The 20,879-nt window shown below is 37.3% G+C and overlaps 1 protein-coding gene across 1 annotated transcript in view; it reads right to left on the bottom strand.

Moving 5' to 3' along the window:
- Positions 1-20,879, bottom strand: part of Cntnap2 (contactin associated protein 2) — a 1,432,736-nt gene that overhangs the window by 1,374,779 nt on the left and 37,078 nt on the right. The gene's annotated exons all lie outside the window — the stretch shown is intronic.

Raw genomic sequence — 20,879 nt, 5'->3', positions numbered from 1 at the left:
GAGGCAAAGGGGAAAATGGATGTTTAAAACTGAACTCTTACAATTAAAAATGGATTACTCTACATATCTTAATTGGCCTTTTCAGTCAGTGCTGTATTTCACAGATGTGTTATGAAGTGTCCTTTATTGATGCCATTGGGACTTCAACTAATATTCTTCCAGCTGGGTAACATTGATTCTTTAACCTCTTTATGGTGTAATTATGTGCTCATTTTCTCCTGAGCAAATGTCTTCATAATTCCTCAATTAGATCTTATTAGTATATGTCAAAGTCTAATTGACTGAGGGTTGATCAATTTACCATGAACTCTTCTGTTAAGACCATAAGGAAAAAAAATAAGTAGTTATGCTTTTGCTTTCCTTATTTGAGGTTTTACCATTTAGTAAATTGTAAATGAAACAAAACTCAATTATATACAATTTTCAAATATATTTTGCTTTAAGAAGTTCAGAGTCAAAGCCTGTAGATGCCCTGTTACTTAAAATAAATTATAATTATATACTAAAGCTCATGAGAGATGAGGTATGTTTGAAATGAGCCACTCTATATTAGTAAGGGATAATGTTACTTGATAGTAAAGCCAATGTTACTTGATAGCCAAATGTTTATAAAAATTATTTGAGCTACTAGACAAAATTAAATATCTTTGATAAAATATGATACTTGACCAGCAAATAGTTAGAAAAGAGAATTCTAAAAAGTCAAATAGAGTTAATAGGGATTAAAAAGATTCAAATTCTAGTCATATTTGTGATTCCCCACAAATAAATGACAGAAACTATGGCAGAAGGCTTTGTGCTGAGAGATACTAAAGAGAATAATTGGTGGAAAAAATTTAACAAAGTATCAAAGAAAAAGCATATCAAAATATATTCATCATTTTAAGAATAAAGGATTGCAAAGGCTGGGAATATAATTTGTTCTCTGAGGGTTGCTAGAGGTGCAGTATGCTTTTATCAGTGTTTATTTACTTAGAATAAATATTGCTTTGAACGATAGTAGAACAATTTTCCAAGCAACTAAGAAAACTGAGCACATATGCAATAACTATTTTGAGGATTGGAATCTGACCCACATAAGAGGATGGATAAGTGAGGTTAGCCATGATAGTTTCCAGATTTGGGAATGATTCACTTCCCAGGTCATGACATGAGAAGAAGATCCAAAGAGAGTAGAAGAGTGTCACTGGGGCAGAGGCAGGACAGAGTAGATTTTTTTTCTTTTTTGTTTGTTTTGTTTGTTTTTGAGACAGGGTTTCTCTGTGTAGCTTTGTGCCTTTCCCGGAACTCGCTCTGTAGCCCAGGCTGGCCTGGAACTCACAGAGATCTGCCTGGCTTTACGTCCAGAGTGCTGAGACTAAAGGCATGTGCCATCACCGCCTGGCTTAGGCAGGACAGAGTTTGAAGCTACTGAGGAAGCTGGAGACAGCAGGGTAGAGTCCTGTAAAGGAAGTGGTTTTGTAGAGAACGACTACTGAAAATCCAAAATGGGCATTTATGAAGTCTGGATGTCAGACCAAATGTATGTGTTCTGGCCAAGACTCCATATGGTTAGATAAATGAAATTCTGAGGTGAACACCAAGATGTTACACACATTGGAAGAATTTGATCACAGACTAGGTCAGACTGACAGTTCTTGTTGAACAATACTAGTCATGCAGTAGCAATACCAGAATGGCCATCCATTAGAAGAAGGGATGGCATATTTCACTGGTGATGATGATGATGATGATGGTGATGACGATGATGATGATAATGATGATGATAATGGTGGTGGTAGTGGTGGTGGTGGAGGAATAAGGGCTAGTCATTATCCTTGAACAGGGGTTATTGAAAGTCAATTTAACACATAAACTCCTTCTCAAACAAATCAACTCTAGGTCAAAGCAGGTCATAAAAATTTAACAACAATCACATGTATAGTAATGTTCATTATACATTCAAAACTCTAGGTCTTTGGAGTAGCAGGAAAATAGGAGTCACAACCAGAGAAAAATCACTATGCAGAAATGAATCTCAAAATAACAGAAATGATGATAATTACCAGATGAAAACTAATCAGTGATTAAGAATTAGTCCTGCTGTTTTAAAGAAGACACATAGATATTAAAGAAACAAGTAGAAATTTTTCATGTAATAAAGAAACAACATTAAAGAGAATACAATGAGAACTTTAGGACTCATATATCTGAAATTAGATTACTGGTCTGCCTTCTTAGAAGATTTGACCCAACTGCACTTGGTATGGTAAAATCCTCAAAAGATCCTTGTGTTTGAGGCCTATGCCCTAGCCTGTGACACTAGTGGTTCTGATTGGTACTTTAAGTAATGGGAGAAACTGGGAGATACATTGGTCATTGGTGGTGTACTCTTGAGGATGATACTGGGACACAAGCCTCTCTCTCTGTTTTGTCTCCCAGTTACCATAATATGAATAACCATTTTTTATGATATGAGACACTGTAGATCTCACAAGGCCAGCTAATCATGGACTGAGATCCTGAAAACTGTGATCCAATAAGGACTTTTATGGATTGATTGTTTCAGGGAGTTGTTATGATTATGACTAGCACAGACCAGAGAAAAATACCATTGAACTAGAACACACACATGCTTATATCCACTTGCAAACTGAAGCTCAGAGGCAGAAAACAAAAAGAGGCTTAAGGGATGACTATCTAGTATCCACTTGGGACAATGTATATGTGAGAAACAATGTTTGAAAGTCGTAAGTGCAAATGACTGAGAGTTCATTGAATCCAAGCAGAATAAAGACAAATAAAAACATACAAATTTTCTGTTCCATCACTGCTAGACAAGAATGTTAAAGATAAAATCTGCAATATCCTTAGAGGGCAGAAGCTTTTCATCAGAAATAATAGAGGCCAAAAAGCAATGGAACCAAGTACTGACCAGGGGAAACTGAAAAGTCTTCATGTGAACTTTCTATACTCACCAAAGTTAGCCTTTAAAAATAAAAGTAACACAGCAATTTTTTATTTTAAAAGCTGGGGCAATTGATCACCTATCTGTTTATATCACTAAAAAGATAAAATATAGAGCTTCAGTTTTTTTGCAATTAGAATATCTATGTACATGAAGAAATAGACTAGGAATGGTTAGTGCATCAATAAATATTAAATATTTATGTTTAAAATTTCTTTAAAAGATAATTAAGTGTTTAAAAGAATAGCTTGAATTACAGCCTGTATAGTATGTGAAGGAGCATATTATGGGGCTACGGTATCATCAAGCTGGAAGGCTAGACTCAGACATCCCTAAATCCTTTACTTCACATATGGAGTGGATGGTAATTGATAGTGGCTAAGTCTTGAGTCAGGTGCCTTGTCCATTAAAGGTTGAATAGTGAATATTTTAGGCTATGTAGGCTATGGCACTCCACCTATGATTAGTCAATTCTATTGGAATATAATAATTTTACATATTCTGTAAAGATAATGTGGTTATGTTCTAATAAAAATGAGTTTATACTGTGAGTTTTGACCAGTTATGAGTCTCCTTAGGGGTCTCCATCTAAATTTAAACTTAAAATACAGTTAGAAATTATATATTGTTTTAGGGAAATGGCTGATATGCCATCTAACCCCAAGTTGTCAGCTCTGTATTTATGTACATATGAGCAACACCAAATCACATAGCAGAGCCTGTGTATGTGTGCATGTGTGTGCGCATGTGTGCATGCTCACATGTGCATCTGTGTGTGTGTGTGTGTGTGTGTGTGTGTGTGTGTGTGTGTGTGTGTGTTATAATAGTAACTTTAAAAGGAGTGGTCATAAGTTAGAAAGGGAGCAGAGAGCAAGGGAAGAGTTAGAGAGGGGACGAAGAGAGCTGATAATCTGTAATACAATACTCATGCATGAAAAGTCTCAAAAATGAATGAGTTAACAAATGTCTTATTGGCCAGGATGGCACTAAGAGACATGCTGGTGTGCAAGGAGGAAACCTTGTGAGGCCCCACCCCTGACATAAAACAACAGACAACTAATGATGCTGAGAGCAGGAGAAATTGTTTTCCTCAAGGAAGAGCCTCACACAAGTGGTCCTTCACTATTAAGTGGTCAGTCTGGAAAACATATATACAAGTATTGTATGGACTGAGTGGTTGTACCTCTGTTTGTAATAACAATTAAAGACAACAAGGCAGAGGGGATTACAGAGAGAGGGAGCAGGGGGTGGTGGACAGGAAGTATCAGAAAAAGGAAATGAGATCATTTTATTTGAATTTTAAAAATATAAAATCACTTTAATTTCAATAAAAATTTAAATATAAAAACATATAAAATGTCTTTATAAAAAATAAACTAAAAGCTATAGTTTGTCAACCCTGGCTCAAGTTCAAACTCTCAAAAATTCATATGTACATTTCCCTGAATCTAATATGTCAAGATACTTCGAAAGAATGAATATGCATGGTGTGTGTTTATTGCTTATTACTAGCTATAGAATGTGTGTGTGTAATCTATCATAATTGCTTTTCAGTTCCTAGTCTCCTGCCTTCAGACAGCATTTTACTAGAGTGACTTTTCCAAAGCACAGTGTAACTATAGCTCATTCATTTTCCTGTAATTGTCTCTACTCTTTCCAGAGTTTAGCTTCCTGCCATCATGCATAGGAGACACACCCAGAACACATCATCCACACATCTGTATGTCCTCCCTCAACTTACTTAAGTATCAGAATGCTCACTTCACATGGTGTCTCATACAGTGACTGCTCCTCATACAGTGAGCGCTCCAGGCCTCCCCTTATGCCTAGGGAGCTCTCTTGCTTAGTTTTTGGGAACCCTGCAGCAGACAGAATTTGGGGGTAACTGCTCTTCAGGAACTTCTTGAAAAGAATAAAAGGAGAAAGTTGACAAGTTAATGTCCCTTCCTTGGACTGTTAGAATGGTGTGACAGTTCTTCCTGGGGCTGTCAAGGGATAGTACCTGCTCTGATATATTGAAACTCTGATGTGAAGCTCCAGTCTCAGAGCTCTGCAGGATTGGTAATCAACTTCATTGAGATTGGGCCATGCTTGACATCTCTATTTTCTGTGTAATTCCTTTCTCTTCCTTGGGTATTCATCTCCAATGTGTTCCTTAAATAGTAACTTCATACATGCCACTATTCATGCTGAAATCTGTACCCTTGGGAAGTCCAGTCTGCCAAAGCTCTATTTGATTGTGTCTATGGTAGTCTGCTCATCACCAAATTGTTACTTGCTCTGGGTTCATAACTTATGTATTATCTATTTGCTGACTTTTTATCCTGGTTTAGTTCTTATGTTCTTTATGGCTGTGAATCATCTACCTGTTTCTAGAATTCTATAAAATTAATTTGTGGAGGACCCTTAGGTAAATTTTTAGAATGATAATGTGCTCAGTGACAAAGATAAGTACATTTTCTTTTAGAGGCAAGATTTTTGAGGGAGGGTGTTATGTAGCCCATGTGGCCTCAAACTGGCTGTTAGCCTAAACTTACTCACCTTGCACTCATGACCTTGCTGGGACTACATCCCAAGTCTAGATTTACAGTCATGTGCCATCATATCCAGCTATGATTTTCTTATTAGCTAGAGTTTCAAGCCTTGGAGAAATGCATTGCTAATTGCCATGTGAAATTATATATATAATATAACCAAAGCAAGAGAATAATTTTGCCAATGAAATCAACAAGCAATTAATACAAAGAGCAGAGAGGTAGCAATATGTTCCATTGATTAACAGAAGTGTTTTTCCTGTGACTTGTTAATGAATACTCCAAAATGTATTTTCTTTATTTAGCCATTTTTCTGCTGCATTGTTTTTCAGTAAGTAGGCAATTAACACGCAGCTACTCAGTCCAATTTATTTCTTTACTTTTAACAAGAAGGGATTTATTGTCAACTTTAAAGGATGCAAATATCTCAAGAAAGAAAAAGGTAAGTAAAACTTTTTTTTTCTTAGCAGAAGCAAATGTAGAAAGAACAGATGATTAACTCGAGGAAGGCAAAAGTCAGTTTCTCAAGGAACGTGGTGGAAAGATCAATATCAAGTTTCCCATTTTTCTTTGATCTATCAAGCATGTAATTTGGGGAAGTTGATTACTTTGTTTATTTGGCTTGTGAAACTCCTAACCTCTATTGATCCACAGATTAGGAATGATACATTTTAGATCACAACAAGTCCCCAAAACAGCATGTAGAAGGGAAGAGTGTCTGTTCTGCCGCACCCCCCATCATCTCTTAATGACATATTAACAGGCCAGACTGATCCCAGTGTACACTGATGGATTAAAGAATTAAAGAAAGTGAGTGCATGAAACAGAGCTGGGAAGGAGAGGAGGCAGAGATGCTGATGCTTAGTATCTCAGGAGACAAGAGAAATTTGTGCCTAGCTACTAAGTAACTAGTACATTGCTGGCATGCATAAAACTCATGTGCTAAGTGCATAACTTCCAATGTTGCTTCAGTAGGTGTTTGGATCTCTTACACTCTTCTTTTTTTGTGCCCTTCCCTCTAGCTTTCAGCCAATCTCTCTCTGTCTCTGTCTCCCTCTAGTCCATGAATGTGTGTGTGTGTGTGTGTGTGTGTGTGTGTGTGTGTGTGTGTGTATGCAGGCATATTTATTTTTACACTAAAAGCACATGGAATTTGTAATCTACACATTCATTCTACTTGGATTGTTTGATTAATTGTAATAGAGAAAATAGGTAAATCTATGAAATCAGTATTCTGAATATATGGTGTTCTGGGATACCACCCACAGTGAATTGGGCACTCTTATATCAATCATTCATCAAGAAAATGGCTAGTAGACTTGCCCACAGGCCAATGAGATGGTGACATTTCCTCAGTTGAGGTGCTGTCTTCCCAGATGGCCCACACTTGTATCAAGTTGACAATAAAGTAACTAGTACAGATGATGTCAGCCCTCTGAACTCATGTGACAAATACTTTTGTTTTGCTATTTGTACATCAGTGACTCTGACAGGAGTGAGGAACTGAGTGAGAGGTTCAAGAGAGGGCATGGAGAAGCTTTTACAGTGATAAATGGCTCTAGAGCACACAGGGCATTCACATTGGTGTCTGTGACATCACCAGAGTCTATATAAGTCTAGCTTCTAATTTAGAAGAAAACAGTGAAAAAAAATTTCAATTAAGGATAGAACAACCTTTAATAACTGCCCAAGAAATATGTATCAGATGAAAAGAATAAATTGAAAAGGAGTCTCCAGGCAAGATAGCGTTATGAGTTCAGGCTTTGAGGTCTCCTTTTTGCTCTAAAAATACAATATTTTTTGATAAGATAGATAAAAAGAAAATTGGAAAGACATAGCCAGGATCAAAACTAAGATAAGTATCTCCATGCACAAGGAATGTAATGGACATGCAAAGCAGGGAGTAGGGCTGATGCTGATGCTTGCTGAGCTAGGGTCTGGTGCACACTAAGGTAGGATAACTCTCAGCTCTCAAAGAACATTGGTGAATGTGAGTTAACGATGTGCTTCATAGTTAGGATGCCTAAGCCAGTACCAGAGACTAAGCATAGCCCAGATTTAACATGTTTGCTAAAAAAGGAAAAAAAAAAAAAGCCTGTTACTTTCTTGGCAACATGACTTCTAGAAGGCTGCCTGCTCTTGAAGGTAGAAACAGACATTTCTCTTGAAATAAAACCCCATCGGCAGGTGACTGGTCTTAAAATTTCCCGATAAGGTTGGCAGACAAAGGCAGATGAGCAGGAATGGAAGGGGTGGGTTTTGTTTGTTTGTTTGTTTATTTTTGTTTATTTTTTGTGAGGAGAGCAACAGAGAAAAAGAAAAAGTGATGGGAGAAGGATAGACTGGTATAAAGCATGTGTGTGTGTGTGTGTGTGTGTGTGTGTGTGTGTGTGTGTGTATTCAGAGAAAGAATGTAAAAATCAGAAATCCAAATCATAGGGAAAAAATGAATGTCACAAAGTCAAATTAACTTCATAGTGTATCAGTTATCAAGGACCATGGGAAAAACACAACTTCTCAAATATAGAAACAAACAATATCATCCATTATAAGTAAAAAAGTTATCTGATACACCAGGAAGCAATAAAATGTTTATAGGTAGACAATAAAACGATTTTTTTTAAAAAGGAGGTCTTAGAAATCAGCAAATAATCACAAGAGGGGAAAGCTCCTGTAAATAATATCCATGCTTAGACACTATCTCAATGTGCTTTTTATTGCTGTGTTGAACACAATGACCTAAAGCAACCTGGAGAGGAAAGGTTTTATTTGACTTATACATCCCTGGTCACAATTCATCACTGAGGAACTTAGGACAGGAACCTGGAGACAGGAACTGAAGCAGAAGCCTTTGAGGAGCAAGGCTTGTTGGCTTGTTCCCCATGACTTTCTCAGCTTGCTCACATAACCTAGGATCACCTGCCCACAATGGACTAGGCTGTCCTACATTCATCATTAATCAAGAAAATGCCCTGCATTGTGGTGATATTTTATTTGTTCTGAAATGTGGTGATCAGAGGACATAGCCAGCCATAAACAAAAGTCAGGCAGTGGTAGCACACACCCTTAATCCGATCACAAGGCAGGCAGAGTCTCTGTGTGTTCAAGGACACAGCCAAGCATGGTGACACATGCCTTTAATCCCAGTACCAACCATAGAGACCTGGAGGTCTGTACAGACAGGCAGTGATGAGGAAGTGAGGTGGCTGGGCTAAGAGCCAATGAGAAGGCAGAACAGCAAGGCAATAAAGGTGCAGGTTAGACAGGAAGAAGCTCTCTCTGGGGAAACTACAGTGGCGTGGTGAGCTAAGGTTAGCTGGTGGCGCTCACTATTTCTCTTATGTCTACAGCTTTCACCCCTGTATTTGGCTCTGTGTTTCTTATTTTATAAGACTGTTTAGAAATTCATCTATACTGCATACTTACCTACATGCCAATGTGATGGAGGCATTTTCTATATTTAACCCTCCTCTTTCCAGACAACCCTAGATTGCATCTAGTTGACAAAAAACACTAACTGCATAGATGTGCATAGATTATCAACATTTAAATAAACAAAGGCAAACTGTTTTTCTACATTGAAACTAAGTTGCTATGATTCCATAAACAAAAAGAGTCTCCTGAATATTGGAGAGATTGCCTTAGGTGAACATGTTAGGGAAGGGCAGCATCATATGCAAATGGAGGCAAGTCAGAAGAAAAATTAGTAAAGTGCAACATTTTAGAAAAACTGAAAGTGTAAGAATGTAATTGCGAATTATCTCACTGATGAACAACAAATAGAACAGACATCTTAGGATGTGCTAAAGGAGCTTGTTAATGAACTCAGACTCTATTTACAGCAGGATTCACATAACTGTGAAGATCTCGGAGGAGGTGGGTAAGTAGACTTCAATTAAGAGCAGATTGTTTTCACAGAAGCCAGGGAATAGGGCTGGGCCCATACAACTGATGCCACAAATGTGAGAAAATAGCATGCCGTAGTCATTCCTAAAGTACTGAAAACTTAATGACGCTTATGTAAAATCATATGAAGAAAGAACATGAAAGCTGTGTTTAAGGTAAAAGATCAGCAAGAAGATGTAGGACTGTTGGACATGATTACATGGCAAGAAGAAATACTATTTCTTTCCTCTTTTAGATGTCTGTAACAAGAATAAGTTTTTATATAACCCTGGGAGCAAGAAAACTGACAACCGAGGACAAGGAGCTACCTCCCTAGACAGTTGGGATGCTGTAAGAGAGATGTGGCTGCATTAGCTTTTCGGATGCAATTAAATTCAGATTATATCCCCGGGGACTGGCATTATTCATAAACACAATCTTAGTGTCTTTGAATATTTATCAAAGCTTCTGCAAGAAAAGCAAAGATAGGCAACACCACAGCATCATGGACCCAAGTCATAAATATTGAAAACAAAAGACCAGAGAGTTTGCAAAATAGGAACAGGGAAGCACTTCATCAAAATCTTGCCTGTGTGTTCTGGATAATTGGAAGCAAAAAGAAACAGACAGAAAAGCACAGTGCTCTCTCTACAGTGCAAGAGCAGAGGTGCTGGTGGGGGTGGCTTGTAACAACTTCTTTTTAAAACTCACTCCTTGGTTACAGGACAGAAAGACTTCCACAGATCTATCCCTAATCTGAATTCTAACAAAATGTTCAGCAGAATCTCTGATAGTTAAAGTGAGCTGGAAGATACAGATTTAGTCGCTCTGAAAAATGAGGAGTAACCATGGCCCAAATATGCTGATTAATGACCCTGTCAACTTGAAGAGAGATTTCCTAATGGCAGCGTACAGGCCTTCATCTTGCATACTTGCATTTTTTAATTTTTTTATTATTTGAGGCATAGAAGAACTGATTATAAATTTGTCACTTTTATAAAGTTATCAAAAATAACTAATGGGATAACTAACTAGATTATGATATAAAATGTTTTTGACTGGCTCCAAACCTGAGCATATAACTTCATAATTTGTTCAAAGGTCAATATTAAATTAAGATACTCATTATCAATGCTGTGTTTAAAAATATATAATGCTTACAAACAATTGTGTAACCTGGGTTCACTTTATACATAGTGTGATGCTGATATTGTGGTTCTAAGTACATATAACACTGGGGATTTTTATATTTTGTTTCTGAATCCTCACATATTTACATATATCTATATGGATAGATGATTGATAGCTAAAAGATGCCTAGATAGTGTTTGAAGCCATATCTCCAGGTATACAAAGTAACCATTTTTAGAATTTCATAAGTTCTCTCTGTTTCTGTTCCTCTAAACAGACACCTCTTAGCTCCTCCAGCAATTTCTTCACTGATGCACCAATGAGGCTGCTTTTACAAAGAGATTGCTTGCTTCCTTTATTTTGCAGTGCAATATTATGTAGTAGAATTCATTTTCTTTGTCTTTTCAGATGATAGACATTTGTATACCCAGCTCAGAGCTACTGTGAATAGTACTACCATCAGCATGTCCATTTTAAAGCATTTATATGCATATGGATTTCTTAGGGATATATAGCTGAGGGAACAATTATGCAAATTTGCAATTTTCAAACCATTAGTATATTTTAAATGTAAGTTTGCCGTGTTCCCAACATAATTAAAGCAGTCATGTCTAAACAGTTTCTGATATTGGCTAAACTGGGTATTCTAACTTTCACTCCATGAAACATAGCTCAAACTCAACAGTGTAGACCTCTGTGGACTTAGTGCATGTCTTCTTTATAGCTACCATTCTGGATTCTAGTTTTAGGGATGACATCACGGTTATTGGACAAGAATAAAAACATGCAGCAAGGAAAGAAAACACGGATAGGAAAAAAAGAAGTTGAATTATCTCTGTTTGCACATGATATGATCTTATACATAGAGATTGAAAATTCCATTAAAATTTCTTAGAAATGATTATAAATGTCAGTAATGAGGCAAGATACAAATTTGAATTTCAAATATCTGTAACACTTTTTATACACCAACAAGGAACACATGCTGTTGTTCACAATAGCTTCAAAAATATATCTAGAGATAATCCTGACCAAGGAGGCCAAAGACTTCCACATTGGAAACTTTAAATCTTTGAAAAGACATTGAAAAAGACACTAGAAAATGTGTATACCTAGTGGTATAGGTAATAGAAATACCTCCCATGCTTATAGATTGGATGAATTAATAGTACAAGAAACTATTTGACAAAAAGCAATTTATAGATTTGATGCAATTTCAATAAAACTTCCCATAGCATTCTTCTAATAGAAAAAGAAGAAAGAAATCCTAAAGTTCATATAGAATCACAGAAGACCCTGGAAAGCCAAAGCAATTTTCAGAGAAAAACAAAGAAACAAACAAACAATCCCATCACTATTCTGGAAAGATTACTAGCACAGATTTCAAAATACATTACAGGACCATAGTAACAAAAATTGCATTGCACTGGTACAAAAACAGATACATAGACCAATGGAACAAAATAAAAGACCCCAACATGAGTATACATAACTACAACAATGTAATATTTAAATAAGATGCCAAAAAGAAATTGAAATAAAGATAGCATTTTCAATGAATGGTGCTGGGAAAATGGATGCGTACATATAGAATGAAATTAGATGTGTAGCTATAATCCTACACAAAATTTAATTCCAAGTGGATCAAAGACATCAATGTGAAACCTTGAAATACTGAGACTCCTAGAAAAAAACGTATACAGTATCCTACATGATATAGGTTTAGGAAAGGACTATCTGAATAGGACTCTATTTGCCTAGGAATTAAGATCAACAATCAACAACTGGGACCTTTTTAACAACTGATGGAAAGGATATGAGGAAAGGGAAACCCTGACTCAGTATTGGTGGGATTGCAAACTGGTGCAGCCACACTCTAAATCAGTGTGGAAGAGCATCAAAAAGCTAAAATCAGCTCTACCACATGACGTTGGCATAGTCCCCAAAAATTGAACATCCTATGCCACAGTACTTGCTCAAGGCTGACTTTGATCAACTTCTTAGTCTGGAAAGAAGCCTCAGCTGCACACACAGGAGGAAGCATAGGCCAGAGAGAAGAAATTATCATGTTCTCCACTCATATGCATATTATTTTGCATGTTGTTTATACTCATCACTTTTAGAGTTGACTGTATATTTATGCATTACTTAAACTAATGTAACTGATAATACAACATGATGGCAACTAAATCTAAAATGTTGAATTGGTACATATCTTCTAACTTGTATTTATTTTCTAAATAGTATAAATTATATATAATCTTATTTTAAAAAATATGCTCCATCCATACTGATACCAAGAGCTATCATCATTTGTGTGCGTATTTTCCTAGGTGATGATATTGCAGCAAAGATCTAAAGGTGGGAGGTCATTGTGAATTGTAAAAATAACATTTCAATTAATCTCACTAGCAAAGGAATAGATTGTTTCTAAAGCAATGACTATAATTAGTAGATATTTGAAAAACTTCTAGATAATCAGAATTATTTTAGAGGACAAATTAACATGGGATAAAAGATATAGCTAAGGGTTTTAAACTTTATTTATATTGAGATGAAAACCATAATATGATAAAATCATTTCTACTACTACTAAGTTATTTTGTTTTGTTTTTGGTTTTTTGAGACAGGGTTTCTTTGTGTAGCTTTGCGTCTTTCCTGGAACTTGATTTGTAGACCAGGCTGGCCTTGAACTCACAGAGATCTGCCTGCCTCTGCCTCCCAAGTGCTGGGATTAAAGGCGTGTGCCACCACTACCCGGCAACTAAATTGTTTTTAAATACAATTAATTATTTATGTTTTTATCTAGATGGCCTGCACTTTCCAGGGATTCTCCGGTTTCTACCTTCCATCTTTCCATAGAAGCACTGGGGTTTTAGAATTGTACCCGTGAACCCAGCCTTTATTTGCGTTCTGGGGATTTGAACTCACATCTCCAGGTTTATATAGCAAATGCTTTACCCACTGAGCAATCTTCCAAAGCTGTTTTTATTTTCTTAAATGATTTATTATGTAAGCTTTGGTTGACCTATTTTATTAGTAAAGGGTAGTGTTATTTATACTAACACTTGACCATATATAATTCTTATTATAAATGCATTTTGTCATTTCCATGCTCACTATGAATAACTGCTCTAGTTCAATCATCCAGAAAATATTCATAGAGCACTTCTAGGTGTCAGCTATTAAGAGTCCTTACAGAATCTCCACAGCCATTTCTTTCTATACATACTTTCAAATAGGTTCTGAATATCTAAATAATTATTTAATGAAGATTTTTATCAAATGGGAAATCAAATATTTAATATTCTTTTAATGTTCACAACATTGTTGTCTTGTGTGTGAAGAAAAATGATAAAGAGAAATGCTATCGTAAGTTCTCTATTAGGTCAGTGGTGCTTCTCTGTAAACCACAACAAGCTCCTGTGTGACTCCTCTTAAGCAGGGCTGAGTTGTTGCAACTTCTAGCCCATTGGCACGCCTTAGTTCCCTGTGTTTTTATTTTTTTATTTTCAAAGTGATTTTCTTTTATATTTATGTCCATGTATGTGTATATGTGAGTGGGTGCCACATGTATACAGATCCCCCCTGGAGGACAGGAGAGAGTGTTCAATCTTCTAGAGCTGGATTACAGTTGGTTTTAAGATTCCCCTGGTGGGTGGTAGGAACTGGACTCTGGTGCTCTGCAAGAGCAGCAGGTGCTCTTAACTGCTGCGACATGCTGGTTTCTTATATTTATAAATGCCACCTGGGACACAGAGTTCATGAGTCAGCGGCAAGCATCTGTGCTTCCAGGAAGTTATGATCTACATTTGGAGGAAGGCAGCTTCGCACGTGCCGCTCCACTGCTTCACAGTGCACGTTTCTTCCCTTGTATGTGTTACTAGTGAAGTCTGAATTTTGAGAATAGGTAGTTAATTTAATGTCATTTCCCAGATGTTCCACAAGTAACTGTCCACCAACTGGCGTGGTTAAGAAGATAGTACTAGTCTCAGGTTATTCTCCTTCCTAAAAACAAATAAACAAACAAAACAGAAGCTATGGACATCAACAACCACATGGCCCCTGAGAGCAGCCCCTGCCCTGACAACACTGTGGCCCCAGGTGGCAGCGCAAGTCACTTAGATGGGCATGGACTCAATGCCAGCATGGCCCTTAAACCCCCACATGGCTCCAGGTGTGGGTCCAGATCCCGCGCATCCTCACTGCCTTTGGTGGTGACAGGAGCCTTGGACATCAGCGCAGGTACTGTCGGTGGCTGGGCCACGGATCCAGACATGGCCCTGGCTGCAGCTCAGGCACATATAATGACCTGTCCCTGGGGTGACAGAGCATGTTACTCAGTCTGTATGGGTCCAGAAGCAGCGCAGCCCCTGGGCATCAAGAGGTCCCAGGTGGAGGTCCAGATCCTGGGAAATCAATGTTACCATTGGTGGCAACGCAGGCCACAGACATCAGCACAGACTCAGGCTGCAGTAGAATCCAGACATAGTCCTTGGCAACAGCCTGGGCCCGGATGCCATCATGACCCTAGTTGGCATTGCAGATTGCCCAGATCAGCATATCCCCAGTGGCGGCACAGTCCCCAAATGCCATCATGTCTCTAGGTATCAGACCTCAAGTATCCAATCAGCCTTCAAGTGTAATGGAAATATGGTCCCCCGTCCCCTCGCACTCCACCTCCCCGCATGACAGGCAGAAAAGCCGACCTCCCAGGCATGAGAAAGAAAGAGTTGGCCCTGCCCCTCACCAAGTGCAGCAATCCCGAGAGCAGGCCTTGCACCTTGCCTAGGCAAAACAGTAGAGCTTGTCCTGGTACAGTGAATGCCGGTGATGTCAGTGAGCTCGACCTGAGGGTGTGAGAGCAGGAGAAGTGGCTCCACTCTTAGTTATCTGCTACACTGGTAGAGCTGGCCAGGGGAGTGCTGGAGAGCTGGCCTAGGTGGTGATGATGAGGGAAAGCTGGAAGGACTATGTGGTAACTCACACCAAAAAACACCAAATCTACAAACTGCTGGAGCAAGTGAAGTGGCCGGGCCTGCAGATCCAAAGCTACAGGATCTCCATGATACAAGGCAACGTTAGGTTATCCAAGAGGAAGTCCCACTGAGCGCCCAGTATTGAGGGTGTAGCGGAAGCCAGAGGCCTCGAACCAGACCAATGACTCATTGCAAAGAACACTTGCAAGTAAAAATATATGGACAAAAAGGGTATACTCTGTGACTCACTGGGCCATATTACAGTTTCCAATCTAACATTTCATTTTTTGTTTGTTTTGTTTTTTGTTTGGGGGAGGTTTTACTTTTAATTTTTTGAGGGGAAGAGGTTGCAAGGGCAAGGAACGGCAAGGGCAGAAGTGAGGAGATGGGGAGAGGCATGGATTGGAATGCATGATATAAAATCCACAAAGAATCAATTAAGCTAAAAAAAAAGAACAAAATCAACCAACAAAAAGAAAGAGAACAGAAAAAAAAAAAAAAAAGGACCAGCAAGGGGGCTCAGTTGGTATAGGTGCTTTTTGTCTAGTTAGATCTCAGGGCACACACATGTATACCACTCAACTCTTAAGCTGCCACTCTCTCTGCCTCCTTAGTACACAGACGTTAATCTGGAGTCTGATCTCAAAAACTACAAAAAAAAAAAAAAAAAAAAAAAGAAAGAAAACTTCTCTAAGAATTTCCATATTTTTCCCAGATGTTATTTTTGGGTACATGCATATTCAGTGTGTATTCTCACTCAGGAAGGTGTCTGTATTCATTATTAGCCTTCATATGGTTGCCTACAGATATTAACTCTTTCAAAAATTAAATTTCTAACCAATGCCTTTAATAAAGCCTTGGATCATATCTAAAATTCTAATAATTGGGACAGATAAAGCTAAGAAACGGACCCTTCTTTAGATCTTACTTTTAAGATTTTCCTGATCTAAGGATGATCCTCCTGAATTACTACATCTCATTGTGGGAAGGGGATCACAGTCTCTTCCTTGATCAATAGGTAGAAGTAGGCTATTCTCGTCAGCGGAGGGTGTACTGAGACTGGGAAAAAGCCAGGGTTTCCTCAGTGGTCCAGGAGGGACAAGACTTGGATTCTGGCATGGGTCTGTTTTTCTGAGAGTCATAAGACTTGGCTGTTTGTATACACTATTTAAGTCAAGTCTAAGAAATCAGATGCCACTAATTACAGGAGAATATTTACCGTATGTGGCAGTTCTTAGTGAAATGGCTAACATTAAGTGAATTTCAAACTGGAATCTCATAGATATGTCAAAATCTGGTTTCCATCTAGTAATTTACACATTATTGTTTTGCTCACTCAAGAAAGAAAATGGTTAGAGGGTCATTCAAAAATGTAAATGTTCTAATTGCCAACTAAATATAGTTTATTTATCTTTCTATTAGCAAGATAATTAGAATTGCAAATAATATTTGAGGCCACCTGCCTCTAGGACTCCTTGACTGGAGCCTCATTATCTTTTAGATTTAAGGCTTTACTCTAAAAGACATCAATGGAAAAGGACAGATCAGTAGAAAAAGCATCACATACTCCTTGTACACTCACAGGTTCTCTTTCTGTATTGCATTAGCATATCAGTAGAACATGGAAACACTGTATAGAAAACCATATGCTAATTCATATGTAATATGTACAATTATATAGTTAATTGATACATGCAAACTTTTTACACAAAAATTAAATATGCCACCATGCCTGAAAGGATATGATATTGCCAATGAGCTATGAAATAATATGAAGGAAATATATTAGTCAGTGATTTCCATGTGAGAGTCATACATGAACACAAGATGAGGCTGCTTTCCAAAGAAAGAACACTACAATTCAGACAGATTCTGCTATTGACTGGAAGCAGAAAATTGCCATGTATGTCCAATTTTTATATTTGCACATTTAGCCTGTGAAGGGGTCATTTAGAATGCTTGAAGAGATAAGTTCTAAAAACTATACTTTAATTCTATTTTTCTTTTTAGGAAGAAAATAGATACAGGATTATTCTCAAGATCAATATAGTAAAGTGTAGCAAATGTAGCTGCTAAGAACTCACTCAGCTATCTATTGTGAGCTCTCTAATCTCCCAGTAATTCACACACACAGGCTGAGTGACCTCCTCCTCTGGTCAACACTTACTCCATACTTGATTTATTCCAGCCCCAGATGCCAGTTCTTCCTCAGCAACCATCATGTACTTCCCAAGTTTATTCTTATAGTTACTGCATAATACAAAGAAGACTCTTACCCCTGAATATCTGTGGTAACTACAGGATCTATTTCAGAAGAAGGGAGATTTGTCAGGATCCAGATACCAGCAAGATGAAACTATGTTGCCAAAATTGTTGTGGGTGTGTTTTTCTATAAACAGAAAATATTTATAGTACTCCCACCTCCATAGGCTCTAAATGAGGAGGAAATAGCACTGGGAGATGGTGGTGAAACAGATGGGCTCGTAAACATATTAGTTTGTTGGAAGGCACAGGAGATTGCACTCAGTATACCCCATGGAAACCAAAAATCTGCAGATGCTCAAGTCCCTTATGTAATGAAGCTTAGGATTCAAAGTAACCTGTGTGTATCATTCCCTCTTGTACTTTAAATAGCCAGAAGACTATGTTCAATGCCTAACACAATGTTAATTCTATGCAAACGCTTGTTATACTGTATTGTTTAGGGAGCAGGACCAGAAAGAAAATCTGTTCGCATTTAGCAAAATTTAATTTTTCCCAAACATCTTCAAGTTATGGTTGGTTGAATCCATGGATGCTGAACTCACAGTTATTTGTAGTGTAATTCTCTATAAATGCCATATTCATATATGTATTAGATGTATCAATTGTTCTTATAAAAATCTCTGATAGTTTCCTTCACAGTTCAAGGTTAAACTGGATGATCTTGTAGGAAGTAACTATGATAATTTAGAGGAAGTAGCAGAAATTTCTCCAGAAAACAAAAGGTTCAGACCACAATAGTTGCTCTACACTTGTCCATAGGCACTGCTTTAAGGAGCTGGAAAGTTCTGATTACATTGCAATGCTAACTTTGCCTTATTTCTGGGGAAAACAACCTGATACTGGCTACATTGAGGGGAAAATTTATGGAAGCCCCAAGGGTATTGAAATGAAGAACAGGGGGCATAGGTGGCTTAAGATGTTGAGTGTGGAAGAACAATAAGGTGGGTGGATGGTAGGACTGGCAGGCATGCAGATGGCTGCCTCGGACCAAGAGCTCCTACTGACAGTAGTAGCAGAAAAATAGGATTAGGGAATCAAGAGTAACTTCTAGGTGATCTCACTAACCCAACTTAAGCCACAATAGTTTTAATTCTAGGTAACTAGAAACTGTTAAGGAAACAAGATTAAGAACAACATCAAGAAAGGTGTTTCATTCCTAACGTGATTTGTCCGTGAGACAGTCAAGATTCGGATTGCAGCTATGAGTCTAGGTCTTGGGTAAAAATCATGGATAAATGTATAGATTTCAAGGCCATTCATTTATGAATACTAATTAAAGATAAGATCAAATTAATAAATGTTAACAATACATACTTTAAAAATAATATTTCATAACTTTTTAATATGCTTATTAGAGTTATTATGTATTGTACACACAAGTTTGTTATTAAATTATTTATTTATTTTACATTCTGACTTCAGTTTCACCTCCCTACTCTCTTCCCATTCCTTTATGCTACCTCCCCCCAATCCCCCATTCACTCCTCCTCTTTACATATAAATTTTAAAGTTGTTAATAAAATTTTTTTCTATAACTTTTGGATTTTTAGTGATGTTTTTCTTTTTCCAATCTACTTTGTGAGCATGTGAATACAAAGATACTAAGTTTTAGCCATAGCCCAATGAACAGAATAGAAAAGGCCCATTAGAGCAATAGACTTAAGTATTTTCTTTGTGGAGATTGGTGATTCATACACACTTCAAAACAAGCATTGGAATTTCAGGTGACTCCATCAAAAGCCTACAGGCAGAAATCAGTTTGAACCCGGCCAATTCTGATTCCAAAGCCCATATTGTCTATTCCCATTATAAAATTTAATTTTTATACAAAGATACTTAAAACAAAAGACTCCTAAAATTGCAAACATTTCAGCATCTACTTAAACTGTTTAAAATATGGATATATTTTAAAAAGGGAGACATGAAAAATACCTTAAAGGCCAAATAGTATGCCTCCAGAGAGTGTAAGAGAATTTGATGAAAAACTTAATAGGCAAATCAAATCCTTTTAAAAAGTAATGAAGTGGCACTAGTGTGATATTGAAATAAAGGCTAAAAGCACCATGCACCATTAGCAGCACTGTCTACTGATGCCACTTGAACTGGGGGTTAAAGATGAGCCTCTCTCGCTTCTTTAGGAAACAACTGGCCAATTCATGAAACTGTCATGTACAAGAACAAAGTGATATTTGTTAAGTTAATAAGGAATTGGAAAGGAAATGAAAAAGAAAAAGCTATGAAAGAGAAAACATGAAAATATGGAAACATTTAACTACCTCATGAATACTTATTTAGCTTTACATCTGCATTTCATTTTCCAATTTTTAAAATATGTCCCGGTGTTTTTCATGGTTAACCTGACATTGTATTTTGTTCAAATATGTGAAATCCTTTATAAATCCATGTGTCATGTAATTGACAGTGAATTCCTAGAATGGTTACTATCCAACAACGAAGTATTGTAGCACTTGATACTCTTGTCAATAGAATAATCAAAATACAATAGAGTGTATTCCAGAACTGGATAAATGGCTAATTGCCTAAGAGCATGTACTGCTCTTGTAGAGGACCTAAGTTTGATTCAGAGAACTCATATATCACATAATTGCCCGCAGCTCCAACTCCAGCTTCAGATGCTCCAACACACTCAGTTAATCCCCATGGGTACACACTCTAGGCATGACTCACACTGACACAGATGCATAAATTAAAAAATTAAAAAGAAATATGTAAAACAAAGGTATATCCATATTTAATTGGCAAAATAATTTGTCACTCTGAAGATATGCCTTCTGTGGTTATCAAAGAAAGTCATTCTGAATTAAGTGTAAAGAGATTGAAGTTTCAATGAAATTGTGGCTCATTGAATTAGAAAAATGTGTTCAAGTGAAAAAAAAGTTCATTTTTCAAGACATGAAGCCAAAGATAGCTTTTAGTTATGCATATATTTTCTTTTCTCTTTTAAAGCATGTAGTAAATCTCAGGAATACTATCTCCCTGTTACATTAATAAGTAGATGCATTATCGCTTATTATGTAAAAAGAACTCAGGGGACCCAATCTGATCAATGTATCTTGAAGCCTTCTTGTGTAGCTAACATGTTATATCTGGACACATGTATATAGCTTGGGGGAAGCC

The sequence above is a fragment of the Peromyscus eremicus genome, chromosome 3 (genome assembly GCF_949786415.1).
Source record: "Peromyscus eremicus chromosome 3, PerEre_H2_v1, whole genome shotgun sequence".
NCBI lineage: Eukaryota > Metazoa > Chordata > Mammalia > Rodentia > Cricetidae > Peromyscus > Peromyscus eremicus.
This window is presented reverse-complemented; position numbering and strand designations above follow the sequence as displayed.